This window comes from Oryctolagus cuniculus, chromosome 1, assembly GCF_051225735.1.
Source record: "Oryctolagus cuniculus isolate XC-2025 breed Fujian yellow rabbit chromosome 1, ASM5122573v1, whole genome shotgun sequence".
Taxonomy (NCBI): Eukaryota; Metazoa; Chordata; class Mammalia; order Lagomorpha; family Leporidae; genus Oryctolagus; species Oryctolagus cuniculus.
In genome coordinates, this window is record NC_142867.1 from 86,822,520 (window position 1) to 86,837,015 (window position 14,496).

General features: G+C 41.6%; 2 long non-coding RNA genes across 10 annotated transcripts in view; one reads left to right on the forward strand and one right to left on the reverse strand.

The window, feature by feature from the left end:
• LOC103349689 (uncharacterized) overlaps positions 1-14,496 on the forward strand; it is a 109,151-nt gene that overhangs the window by 20,095 nt on the left and 74,560 nt on the right. The window lies entirely within an intron of this gene.
• The window catches only part of LOC103349685 (uncharacterized), an 85,022-nt gene that overhangs the window by 2,735 nt on the left and 67,791 nt on the right, over positions 1-14,496 (reverse strand). The window contains exon 4 of one of the 5 annotated variants that reach the window (XR_016233900.1): positions 13,444-13,655. The exons of the other annotated variants lie outside the window; for them this stretch is intronic. This is a non-coding gene — a long non-coding RNA (uncharacterized LOC103349685). Of the gene's footprint in view, positions 1-13,443; positions 13,656-14,496 lie in introns of those variants that run through there. 5 annotated transcript variants of the gene reach the window in all.

The following is a 14,496-nucleotide window of genomic DNA, read 5'->3' on the forward strand; positions in this document are numbered from 1 at the left end:
ATGTCCTATTATAGGGGTCTCTCTCCCTAGGTGCAGTGGGCCTGGCATTGGTATATGATTCTCTGTTCCTCTGCCTGTCCTGGCTCGTGGAGTTTTTGGTTCAGCTTGGTCCCAGCTGCTCTTGTCTGAGGAATGCTGCAGCTGGAGGGAGGTGGTCCTTTCTTTGCTTTGGGGAGAAATGAGCTGACCCGTGGGGCCTCTACATTGAAGCCATACAGGGAAAAGTAGGGGAGAGAGAAAGAGAGAGGCTGGGGGTGGGGTGGCAGGGGAATCCTGAGATGACACCATTAGAGACAACAAATCACCCACAACTTCAACTTCTTTTTTTCTGCCATTTGAAACAAAACTAGAGCAGAGACTATGTTGCATTACTTAGTTTGGTGATTCTAAGAGAAATAAATCAGTTAGATGGCTCCTAGAGAAAGTAAAGCTTAGTAGGTTTTGGTCTTGTTTGGAAATTCATTATTTTATTGGACTGAAATCTGCTGTCTTAGATACACTGTTCTAGCTTCTGGAGCTACAGATAACTCAAATATATACACTGTCACTTCAATCTGACAGCTCCACATGAAGAGAGCAATTATGACTCACTTATTCATCCTTTCATTCAATACGTGTGGCACACCTACCTTGTGCAGGCACATATTTTCTCCAGGCTATATATTTAGACCATTCTCAGAACTGTTTCTCCTATCACTGGGATTCTGGACCAATACCACTGCTCCTTCCTTAGAAGGACTCCACTGTGTCAAATAATCTCCTTTAAAACCTGGTGTCTGGAGCCCAGTGGGGGCCTTTCACAGGTGGGTGGAGCTGAGAGAGTCAGGGACCTGAGCAAGGGTAAGAAGCCTGGGGACTTTAAGGCACTGCTAAGGCTTTGACACTGCAGGAGTGCAGGGTGCGAGTGGAATACGGATGAAGTAGCACCAGAAAAGTCATTAGAGATAAGCTCATGACACATGCGAATGCCATTCTAAGGAGTCTGATTCCTTCCTACAAGGCGATAGAGAGTCTCTACGTTTCTAAAGAAAGGGGACAACATGATCAGTTTACATTTCAGATAGATACTTTGAAGGTATATGGCCCAAGAGACCAATGAAACAGAGGCAGGATAACTGGCTGGTGGGAGGTGCAGGAGGAACCCATTCAGGCTACAGCCGTGAAGGTGGAAAGAAGAAGGCGGTTTAAAGGCAATGAGGGCAAGTGGTTTGCTGTGCTGCAGGCTGTGGCTACTCAAAGTGGGTCTGAGGGCCAGCAGTAGCAGTCCTGGAAGCTTGTGAGAAATGGAGGAGCTCACCCCAGACCTGCTGAGTCACAGTCTTCAGGTTGACAAGACCTTTCGTATGAGTCAGAGGCATATTAAAACCGGAGAAACACAGATCGATCTATGTACATGGCATATGGGGTGAAGACACAAAATAGCTAGGGTTCCTACCCAAGTAGAGTTCACGTTCCAGCAGGAAGGCATGCTTGAGACAAAAATTTCATGGATAACACTGAATACTGACTGTGGTTAGTACTAGTAGAGGGACACAGGAGAACTAGGAAAGCACACAATGGAGGCACCTGACCTGGGCTATGGCTGTGGTGGAGAGTGAGGCACTGGGGTGTGGGATTCCCCTTGAGTATGTTGAGGCAAGTAGCAGCAGTGAACAGGCTAGGTGACACAGGTGGAAAATTGCGTGAGTGTGTGTGTGCTGACAAGGAGTCTTCCAAGCAAAAGTACCAGCACTTGTTCAGACTGGAAGGGGCACCAGGGCCCTGGAGCAATTGAAAGAGAGCTAGAGCAGTTGTGGGGGTATGGAAGTGAGAAGGCGAAGTAGGCTGTGAGTTCAGGTGGGGGATCAGGCCAGCCTTCTCAATCATGCAGATGATCTTGATTTTTATCTTCAGAAGGATATGGGAGGTGGAAACTTAGAGCGGTATCAGGAAGACTGAACACAAGAGGAGACCTGACACAGCCTTCTGGGATAGTTCTGACCACAGCCAGTTTGTTAGTGCAAACTTTTGCTTTAGGTGTTTTCAGTTTTGACTCTATTTAAGAAAGATATGTTGAGCACATACTCTGAAGAGCCTTGTGCTAGATAAGAGAGGGATATGAAAGTATTTGAGAGGTGGTCCCTAACCTTAAGAATGTTACAGGTTAGTAATGACATTTTACTTCATTAAAGATGCACTTGCTAAGATTCAACATCCCTTTATGATAAATATTCTCCATAAATTAGGAATAGTGGGAACATACCTCAAAATTATAAAGACTATACAGGACAAACCAACAGTCAATATCATAGTAAATGGGAAAAGCTGAAAGCATTTGGAATAAGACAAGGATGTTCACTTTCACCACCCCTGTTCAATATAGTACTGGGGATATTAGCAAGCGCCATTAGGGAAGGGCATCAAAATTGGAAAGGAGGAAGTCAAAATATAGGTGTTTGCAGATGATACAATGTTGTAAATGAAAAAACCTAAACACTCCACCAAAAAGCTGTTAGAACTGATAAACCAGTTCAGTAAAGTTTCTGGACACAAAATAAACATACAGGGGGCATGTTGTGGCCTAGCAAGTTAAGCTGCTGCCTGCAATGCCAGCATCCCACATGAGTTCAAGTCCTGGCAGCTCTTCTTCTGATTCAGCTCCCTTCTAATGCACCTGGGAAAGCAGTGGAGGATTGCCCAAGTACCTGGACCCCTGCACCCATGTGGGAGACCCGTATGAAACTCCTGTCTCCTACTTAGATCGGGCTCGGCTCTGCTGTCGCAGCCACTTCGGGAATGAACCAGCTCGTGGAAGATCTGTCACCATCTCTGTTTCTCCTGCTCCCTCTGTAACTGCCTTTTAAATACATAAGTCTTTAAAAACAAAACAAAACAAAAAAACAAAAAACAGGGGCCAGCGCTGTGGTGTAGTGGGTAAAGCTGCCGCCTGCAGTGTTGGCATCCCATATGGGCACTGGTTTGAGACCCAGCTGCTCCACTTACGATACAGCTCTGTGCTATGGCCTGGGAAGGCAGTGGAAGATGGCCAAGTCCTTGGGCCCCTGCCCCCTCATGGGAAGACCCAGAGGAGGCTCCTGGCTCCTGGCTTTGGATCAACACAGCTCCAGCCACTGCAGCCGTTTGGAGAGTGAACCAGTGGGTGGAAGACCTCTCTCTCTCTCTCTCTCTCTCTCTGCCTCCTCTTCTCTCTCTGTGTAACTCAGACTTCCAAATAAATCTTTATTAAACAAACAGAAAAAATAGTAGCTTTTTAAATATACTGCTGATGAACTCATCAAAAGAGAAATCAAGAAACAAGTCCCATTCACAACAGCAACAAAAAAAATCAAATATTTAGGAAAAAATTTAACCAAACAAGTGAAAGGTCTCTACAATGAAAATTATAGAACATTAATAAAGAAATAATCAAGGACACATAAAAATTGGAAAGATATTACTTGCTCATGGATTGGAAGAATTAATATCATTAAAATGTCTATCTTACCTGAAACAATCTACAGATCTAATGCAATCCCTATCAAAATACCAATGATATTGCTTACAGAATTAGAAAAAATTTCTAAAATCATATGGAATCACAAAAGAACCAGAATAGCAAAGTGATCCTGAGCTAAAAACAAAAAAATCGAACTGGAGGCATCACAATACCTGACTTCAAAGCATATTATAAAGTTATAGTAATTAAAACAATATGGTGTTGGCATAAAACCAACACATAGATCAATGGAATAGAATAGAGAACCATGAAATTAATCCATGTACATGCAGCCAACTAATTGTACATTTGAGAAAGGGTAATCTCTTCAATAAGTGTTGCTGGCAAAACTGGATGTATATATGTGGAAGAATGAAATCATATTCATACCTCTTACTATGTACACCAATAAGTTCAAGATGATCAAAGACATAAATTCGAGACCTGAGACTATGAATTTGTTGTAAGAACATGCAGGGGAAAGACTTCAAGACATTGATACAGGTGATGACTTCTTGGATAAGACCCCCAAAGTACAGGCAACAAAAGCAAAATTAGCCATATGGGATTATGTCAAACCCAGAAGCTTCTGCACAGCAAAGGAACAATCAATAGAGTGAAGAGACATCCAACACAGTGGGAAAAAATATTTGCAAGCTGCCTATCTGACAAAGGATTAATATCCAAATATATTAGCAACTTAAACTCAGCAAAGCAAGCAGTCTCATTAAGAAATGGGCAAAGGACCTCAATAGAGAGTTCTCAAAAAGAAGAAATATAAATGCCCAACAAATAAATGAAAAAAATGCTGATCATCACTAGCCATCAGGGAAATGCAAATCAAAACCACAGTGAGGTATCTCCTCACCTTTGTCAGAATGGCTATTATCCAAGAGACAGAGAGTAACAAATATTAGAGAGGGTTGGTGGGAATGTAAATTAGAGCAACCACTGTGGAAAATAGTATGGAGATTAGAAATAGACTTACCATATGATCCAACAATCCCTCTATGGATTGACATGAATGCATTGTATCAAAGAGAAACCTGTACCACCTATATCCGCCCCCACATTTATAGCAGCACTGTTCACAATACCCAAAATATGGAATCAACCAAGGTGTCCATCATCACATGAATAGGTAAAGAAAACACAGAATATAAACACAATGGAATATTACTCATCTATAAAAAAGGAATGAAATTCTACTATTTATTTGCATCAAAATGAATGCAACTGGAGGACATGTTGAGTGAAATAAGCCAGACACAGAAAGACAAAAAACTCATGTTCTCCCTTATATGTGCAAGCTAAAATTGAAAAGAAAAAAAATCACAAAACAAAAACAAAGAAATGCCTATATGTATTAACATTGCTGCAACTATAGTTTTGACAAACTTTGTTTTATATCTTTGTTAAACCAATGGTTAAGAATGATATACTACTAAAAAAGAAAGAATGATATATGACTATAGTTTTAGTGATCTGTAATTATTTTAAAATTTACTGTATATGAGTGAAATAGTAATTTTTTTCATTTGATTATTGCTTTGTAGCTCTTGCCTATATTCCCACTGAACTCAGGTCTTTGTACTTGTTGAACTATTTAGTGAAGGATTAAGCCTTTAACTATAATGTAAAATAAAAATACGATATCTCAAAATCTGAGAAAGAAAAAGAAAAAAAGAGGAAGAAAGGAAGGGAGTAAAGAAGGGGGGAAGTATTATATTCTTAGAATTATATCTATGAACCATATTGAATCTGTCCTCTTTGTATTAATATAATATTAACATTAGAATTGATGATAAATGTGTTGTAGTAATTATCATGCATTTGCTGTGACCCTAAGAATCTAATGTATTAATAAATTTCTTAAAAACAAAAAAAAGAGAATGTTACAGGTTAGTTATGACATTTTAATTCATTAAAGACACTTATATGTAATCAAACAGGGAAGAATTTCCCGCTAATTAACCTGTGTCTTCTCACATGGACTACTTCAAAACAAAATTTTCCCATCCCCTACTCCTCTACATAGCATTTGATTTTTTTAAAATACAAATTTTTACATTTTTCTTGGTTTTAGTCCATCCTCCTGGCCCACTATATCTTTTTGCATCTCACTTAAGTAATCAAATTACTAGTTCTCCATTTCAACTTTTTGCTGCGTGTGGAGCCAATGAACATCCGTTTTAGTGTATGTTAATTTAGATCTTACTTTAAAAAAACTGATGACAGGTCCCAGAGGCCCCTTAATCCCCTATCATGGCAGCAATAGAGACTCCTTTGCAGGTGATTGTTTGTCAGGACACAGAAGGGTATCATATGCTACTTTTTCCTATCCTGTAGCCAGAGATAAATGGCCTATTTTCAGCTACTCACTGTGAACACCTGTGTCACACTACCTAAAATATTACATTTAATTTTGCAATAAGGACTGAGAGTTTACTGTATTCCCAACTAATCCCATGCCATTTTTAAAGACATGCATTTTGGGCACAAGGGTCAGCAAGAGCACATGTGTGCTGTGTCTGCTGAGTCGAGGAGAGAGCTTGTTACAGGAACTGCCCAGATGACTACAGAGTGTTGATGAGACAGAGATCTTATTTTTCAATACCACAAATTGTTTTCTACCTTCAAGTAACACAAGAAGACAAAAATCAGTAAGTGTGTCTGTATTTCCGCAGGAAGTAAAAATGTGAAGATCGGAGTGCTGCTAAATGGAGCTAGTTTCTAGGGAGCATTTTGCTGAAATTCAGGATAAAACATGAGAAGCAGGAAACCTGTGTATTAGGGGGACACAACTGTGGCCTTGCAATGTCCCCCAAAAGGAAAAATAAAACTGTTGGGGACACAACAGAAGATGCAGAGTGCATGAAATCAACTGTGTACATTATGAAATGTAAGTCACTGTGCTGTGTTCTGGGGCTGCCATCACGGACTTCACGATGGGAAATGAATCTTGCACCTCCATACCGGAGTGACTGTGCCCCACCCCCTCCCCCATCCTTTGCCTCCAATATTTGGTCTCCTAAGCCATTGTTGACAGATTCTCTGTCTCATTTTCAAATAAGGATGGGTGGGGAGTTTTTTTTTTCACCTGAACAAGCCAGATGTGGCAGTCTCCTCTGCTTATGTAAAAATAACTTAGGGAAGCTAAGCTATTTCAAATGGGGATTTTAAGCTGGAGGGAAGAAGGAGCTCTGAATGAGATGAGAGAAAGCTGGGCCAGGGAAGATGAAAGCCATGCAGAAGGCGAAGGTTAACCATCTGAGCCAGGAATAAACAAGGGCAGGCCTGAGTCTCCACAGAGGTGCCGAGGAGCCTGCTGTCCACTGCGGAAGTGTCTCTGACATCCAAGTTACTGAGCTGGTTGCTAAGCCTGCTATTTCTGCTCTCTCAAAGTCCTTCCATCAAAATAAGTCTGCCACTGGATAATCTTACCATTACAGAAGCCTTATGTAATATACGCAACTGTGAATCTGAGTTATTAGGCTTTTATTTTTTTTCCTCAACCATGCGCTGAAGTAAAAGCTTGTGAAAGCATGAGATTTCTAAAATAAATATGTATCAGACAGTGTCTTTAAAGAAAGCCAGAAGAACAGCGCTGTCATGAGAGCTACCAAGAAGTTTAGAAGGGAGGGCTCTGTAGGACAGGAACTGCTGGATCCTGGTGCTGGTTTAGCCTCTGACTTTGCACCAGCCCTTGCCAATCAGTCTCTCAGAGCTGAAAGATGCTATGGTCAGAGTGGAAAGAGTTCAGAACGAGGGGCAGGAAGCCCGGACCTGGCTCCCATCCTTGTCATTTAGGAGCTATGTTGCTGGCGGAGAATTTACTACTTAGGAGCTTGTTGTCTTATCTATAAAGTGGGGAAAGTGCAGTGCCTAATTCATAGGGCTGTTGTGAGGGACATGGATGATAATGTAAATACAAAATGTTTTGCTAACTCTAAAAAGCCGTGGGCAAACGGGCTTCTGACATCACTTCTCTAGTTTATCTGGGCCTCACAGAATGCTGGGAAAATAAATGAGAGCTAGGAAGTCATTTATTACAGATAGTCCTAAGCACTGGTTCACAATTCATTGTAGCTCATGAGGGCATACTTTCATTTCAATTCTGTTGGTAAAGACAAACAGAAACTAAGCAGAAAGTCAGCCGCATCTGGGAGAAGTGTAAAACACCTTCCATCTACAAAGAACAACAGTAAGGTTCTTTCCTTATTCTCTTGTATTCTAGAGGGTGTTGGGGGTTGGGCGCCTAAAAGGAGAAAGTGCCAAAAAAAAAAAAAAAAAGGCAGTTGCTCGGTGGGCGGGGGGTGTGGACACTACAATTTGAGAGTCTTAAGATGGCTGAAGTGATCAGACAAAAAAGGAGGCCTTCTAATTCCATCTGAGCTATAACCTGATCTCGCCGTTGAGTACAATATCCCCTTCAGAAGAATCTGAAGTCGGTGTCGAGGGCTGTGCTGCAGAAGTTTTCCACCCAGCAACAGGGTGATGTCAGCGGCCTGGGAACAACCAATCAGCGGGCAGCATGAATCAGAGCGTGCTGGGATTTTGCTCAACTGTCTCCTAGCAAAGCAAGCTCAGCTCTGAAGTGCAGGGACTATTTGCACTTCCTCTGCACTTGAAGCTGACACTGAAGGGCTCAGTAACTGAAAGTGTACCCGTGGATATGCAATCGGTTAAGACTGTTTGCTTCCAAACAGCCAGTTCTGTGGGGGAATAAGAGCCCCGTGTATGCTGTTCTGCAAGTAAAAAGTTCATTGTTAATAAGTGTTGTAAAGACTTGATTCCTATGTAATGCCTATGAACCCTGTTTTGTCTCGTGCATTATGTGCTGGTGGGTAGCTAATGAGCTAATGGCACACGAGCTCTGTGTCAGGTTTTGTGCGTACAGAGTTTGAACTTGCCTGTGATGTTTCAAGTCTTCTCTCTAATGGCAAGTGGACTGCAAATTAACAGCTGTTTCATTTCTGGGTCAAAACCCCTAACTTGCTAATTCCATTAAAATGTATTTTATGTACGTTTTAAAAATAAGTCTAAATAGGAAGGTTCTGATGTGATTTGTAGCTATCAGCTTATGGATCGGGGGAGGCTTTGTGGTATTTCAGGAAATGTGACGTGATCTCCAAACATTTCTGGAGATCTTCTGGTCTTGGGAGACAGTGACAGCAGGCACTAGAAAGAAATACAATCAATGGGTTAAACCCACTTACCCAGCATCATGATCCATCACACCTCTCAGAAAGTTTCCTCACCCATACCATGTGAAGAGAATCTCTGGTAGCCAAGACCAGCAGGCAGTGTCTCCTGTGAGTGGTGATAACACAGGTTTCCAAAAGAAAGACCTGTCTAACAAAGAGGAAGTGATTTTCCATCTTGTCTTCTTTCAGAGTCTTTGGTAGGTCTCAGGAAGCACTGTGGACTGTGAATTATTTGCCTACACCTGCCACAGCCTCTTCTCTCTTCCCACAATTTGCCTCTTGGCTGAATACCTCATTTTTCTCGTTATTGAATTGAAAAAAAAAAAAGGTCTATAAAAGCAAGGTAATTTGCGCTAATTATTGACACGCCATTCTGAAATATTGGCAAGACTGAATTTGGGAATATATGCAGATGTAAGGTTGATAACTTGATGGAGGAGGGCAACAGAGTTTAGGTTCACCTGGGCTTGAGTCCCAGCTCTGTCACTTAGCAGCTCTGCACTCGGGGCCAAACCCTCATTCCACAGGTGCAAACTGGAGCAATGCTTAGCGCCAAAGGTGGCTGTAAAGATAAACAATCTCTCACAGAGCACAAGCAAAACACAAAGTAGCTACTCAATAATTCATAGATCCTCCACCTACCCTCTTTACACTAGAAATAAAACAACTCATTGGCAAATAGAAATCCCAGAGGAACCCACTTGCACAAATACTGTAGGATTTGGCATTAGCATGTAAAAGGATTGCTTTCAAGCCTTGAAAACCTGTTGTCCTTTATAGACTCTTAGGTAGCTCTTGGAAGCCTTGTTTACATTCTAGCATCAATTTGTGTAGCAAAACCCCAATGCTAGGGTAAACTTAAATTTCAGTTTAGGCCCTATTTGTCCACCCAAACTCCAAATAAAAGTGGTTTCAGTATGATCTAAATTTCACTTTTCACTTGAGATTGATGCAATGGGCCTTCTAGTGATTCTGTAATACCCTGGCACTCTTAGCAAGAAAGATGGAAAATGTGAAGTATCTGACCCACTGCCATTAACACCCCTTCTTCATCTAAACATCTCCCTTGGGGCCATGTTTCTGGGACTCAGAGGAGTTCAGAAAGGCTTTCAATAGAACAGGACAGACTAGGAGTCTGTGCCGGGGTGAAAACCACAGGGAAGGTTAGAAGTTACAGCAGCTGTGGTACCCGGAGAAGTCAGAAGGAAGTTGAGTGGGGGATGCACTTCCTGGGTGAGGCCAAATCAGCTATTTTGGACTCTGGTTCCTCATTACTCAGTAGTCAAGAAGACCACAGAAAAGGCAAAACTGTATTATTTCCACTGGCCCTTTCTCCTGAAAGATGCATGTGCTGACTAAGGTCATAATGTTGTAGATTGTCCACTCAAGGCTTAGCTTGCTGCCTGCCAAGAATCCTCCTCTCTCTATACAGAAAGATGAACTGATAGCTTGCTCCAGGATTTGTGAAAGGTCACTTTGGGATAGCAGAATAGAGGTGCTGAGCTGGGAAAACAGCAGAACAGAAAGTGAGATCTCTTGACAGTCTCTCTGTTGTTCCAGTCACTTCAAGTCCATGTGGAAAAGGGAGAAGAAAGTAAAAATTGCAACCACAGCTTTACTGGGAGTCAAGAGCTGCCAATTTTTAAATAAATGCACCACTGTGTAAAAGCTCTAACTGATCTTTATGTATATTTAAGCGAGAGGGCCATTTGGGATCAGAACAACTTGATATGGTATCATGGATTAAAAGATATCCTTATTTGGAAAGGTCACATTATTTGGGAATAGATTCATTACAGATAGAGTTAGTTAAGGTGAGGTCATACTGGAGTAGGGTGGGCTCCTTCTCAACATGGTTGATGTCCTCATAAGAAGGGGAAGGCAGTGTGAAGGCAGACTCCTAGCAGCATCAATTCAGATACTTCTCATTTTATAGATTTCTTGTAAAGAGTACCTGGGCATCACAGAATGACTAGAAGGCCATTTCGTTAATCTCAAGGCTCTCAGAACTCCATGTGAACACAAAGGATTGGATTGACGCATATGCCAACCAAGGAATGCCAAAGATTGGTGGCAAACTACCAGAAGCTAGGAAGAGGGAAGGAAGACTTCCTCTAGGTTCCAGTGGTGACCTGGCTGGTACCTTGATTTTGGACTTTTATCTTCCAGAAGTGTGACCCAATAAATGTCTGTTTTTCAAAGCCACCCAGTTTGTGGTACTTTGTTACAGCGGCCCTAGTAGACTAAGACATATGGCAACTGCCAATATCACTGGTGTCTCTCCAGACTAGTAAAAGCTGCCAGCTGTGTGGACCTCAAGATAAAAGTAGAGTCATTTACTCAAAGGAGTCTAAAATCTTTCACAAGCACACAGTTGCCTCTCAGTATTTTATAGCTTTTCTTTTTTAAAAAATACATTTTATTTACTTGAAATCTAAAGTTACAGGGAGAGGTAGAGACAGAGAGAGAGAGAGGTCTTCCATCCGCTGATTCACTCCCCAGATGGCCAAAATGGCCAGAGCTGAGCCGATCCAAGGCCAGGAGCCAGGAGCTTCTTCCAGGTCTCCCACATGGTGCAGGGGCCCAAGGACTTGGGCCATCCCCTGCTGCTTTCCCAGGCACATTAGCAGGGAGCTGGATCAGAAGTGGAGCAGCTGGGACTCAAACTGGCACCCATATTGGATGCTGGTGCTGCAAGCCGGGGGCTTTAACCCACTGCGCCACAGTGCCGGCCCCTCTATAGCTTTTCTTCCCAGGCTCTAGCTCTTAAATCCTTCACCATCTCTTTATATGTACTTGCCACTGTCTTAGTTCAGTTATTTCTTTTCTGGAAAACTGCAAAACTGTTCCAACCTATACAACTGTGTAACAAGTGCCTACAGAATTCTTGTGAATGCAGCTCTTAGATTGCCTTTCCCTTCATGCACTTTCTACAGCCTGATGTTGCCTACAGTATTCTAGGGGAACTCTTTAGCTTGGCACTGGGATCTTCATATCTGGACCAAACGGCTGCCTTCAGTCTTGTCTCCTGCCATCTCAACTCTGAGTCCCACTCATCCCCATGTTTCATGTATTCCAGCCACACTAAAGTATCGTTTCCTAAACAAGTCATGAGCTTAGATTTTCTAAAATCCTGCGCCCAACCCCCTCCCTCGAGACTTCCTACCTACCTTTTTGTTCCCCATAAGATGATAAGTAATTTGAGGGCAGGTATTCTTTCTCACTGTTTTTATTTTTCTCTGTCACCGAGCACTTTCCTTAGCATATAGTATAAGCATGATAAGTATGCATTGAAGAAAGGACTCTTATGCCTCAAAACCCACTTCAGGATTGTTTTTTCCTGAATCAGGTGTCGCCTCCCAGATTCTACTGGACTCACACTATTTCCTTATATTAGTTCTTCCATCTGTGAATTTCCCCAGATCCATGCATGGAGATTTACATGAAAGTACTAGATAAATGTTTGTGGAATAGATGGAAGAATAAACATTGGACAAAGTATAACTATCACAAATGTGTGTATTATATCTTTGGTGTGAAAATCTTCAACTCATCTGCAAAAAAGGGAAGAATTTAATTTTGCTTGATTGACCTTTTTCTTTTAATCAGATCGTTAATCACTCTGCTGGCCAGAGTGCCTGCAGAGTTGTGGTTTCCTGTAGAGTCCTGTTCTTATTTAAGGTCAGTCACAGCTGGCTCCTCAACCGCAGGTGGGATAGGACTGGGAAGCCACACAGGACAGGGCGTCCCCTTCAGTTTTAAGAGGGGAGAGAATGAAACAGTACAAGGTAAGGGTAAGGACACAGAGCCCAGGGGCCAGCAGTTGAGAAGTCACTAGATATGGGCTCCTCACTCTGTGGCTCTCCCGCTTTGATATGCCTCTGCTTTCGCTTTCTCTACAGCTCAGTTTGGCCAAACAAGGCCCTGGGTGGATGGGGAGGAAGTGACACCTTGTGGGAACCGATGCAGACACTTATTATTAAATGGGTGCTAGTGTAAAGCATTAGCTGCCAGGCTCAGTCTTATACACAAGTCAGGAGACTCATGTTTTGAATTAAAATGATAATGGTCATGTATTTGTTATAAGTTCTCTCTCTCTAAGTGAATTCAACTAACTCTGCAATATGGGAATTGAGATTGCAAATTGTTAGGTGATGTGTGCAAAATCACACAGCTGGTGAGTAGCAAAGGCAAGAATTTAACTCATATCTGTTTGACCATGTTTAAACCACTAAACATGGTGCTTTCCCTACCCATTACATTCTATTAGATTGATAAATTGATTAGTTAACTAAACAATATTTATTTAACTCGTACAATATGCCAGATATGGTTGATGATCTAAGGATAATATGGCAAATGAGACAGATGGTCTCTGCCCTCATGGAGTTTATGTTTTATAAAGAAAAGATGGACATAAAAATATAAGCAAATAAATTGCTAATGATAAGTGCTATGATGAGAATAAAATATGGAAAGAAAATATGGATAGCTTTTGAGAAGGTCCACAATAATCTCTGCCTTATGATATTCATGCCCTTTTATAATCACTTGAATGAGAACTGGATCTAGCGACTCATATTCTTTAACCAGAATATGACAAAGATGATTGAATACCATCTTTGAGAACAGGTTACAAAGTTACTCAGTAAAGTATTTTGAAACACTTCATACATATATATTTCAGGGAGATAACTCATATTACATTAAATAACATTGCTATATTATTTTTAAAAGATTTATTTATTTGAAAGGCAGAGCTACAGAGAGGCAGAGGTAAAGAGAGAGAGAGAAAGTCTTCCATGAAGTCTTCCATTTGCTGGTTTACTCCCTAAATGGCAGTAACTGCTGGAGCTAGGCTGATCTGAAGCCAGGAGGCAGGAGCCAGGAGTCTCTTCCAGGTCTCCCATGCCGGTGCAGGGGTCCAGGGCCTTGGGCCATCTTCCACTGCTTTCCCAGACCATAGCACAGAACTGGAGTGGAAATAGAGCATCCAGGACTTGAACCGGAGCCCATATGTGATGTTGGCACTGCAGGCGGAAGCTTAGCCCACTATGCTACGGCGCTGGCCTCCTGCTATATTAATTTACATTAAGAAATAGTTTGCCTTACAGGGGCTTTAACCTGTAGAAAGAACTTCTTTGACTACTGACACATGTGTTTAACTTCCTGAAGCCAGGATATCCACAGATTTTATATCTTCTGCTCAATTTTGCTTAATGTCCCTGCCCAGGCCATTCTAAACTCTTCTGGCAGACATTGACTCCATTTCGTTGTTCTCTAATAACCCAGATTTCTGAGATCCGAAGTATTTAAAAGTCTGACCTTGACATTCATGGGTACTAAAAGACGACATTAAGGCTTCCAGGGAATATTTTTGATATACATTTTCTCAAGTTGTAAAGAAATATAAAAGGAGAAATTCCTTCAATTAGGCCAGGCCTTGAACAAGAGTTTAAAAATTAAACATTTATGAATAATAAATATCAAAAAGGTCTAACCTCACTAGAAATAAAAAAATGCAACGAAAATGATGAGATGATTTTTCACCTTTGAAACTGGAAAATGTGATTCTTCATGTGTATCTGATTCGGTGACATGCACTCTTAGCCATCTCACGTGGGGTGAACCACTGGAACAGCCGCTCAAGTGCAGCAGTAGTCCCACGTACAGAGATATTGAACCACATTCATCCTTTATGTCCCTGTGACAGCACAGCCCCTCTACTATAGGCAGCACATCATAGAATTCATAAGTATTTACGAAATGAATTGACTAAGGCCAATATGTTCCTAACAAAGTTTCAGAAGGTAA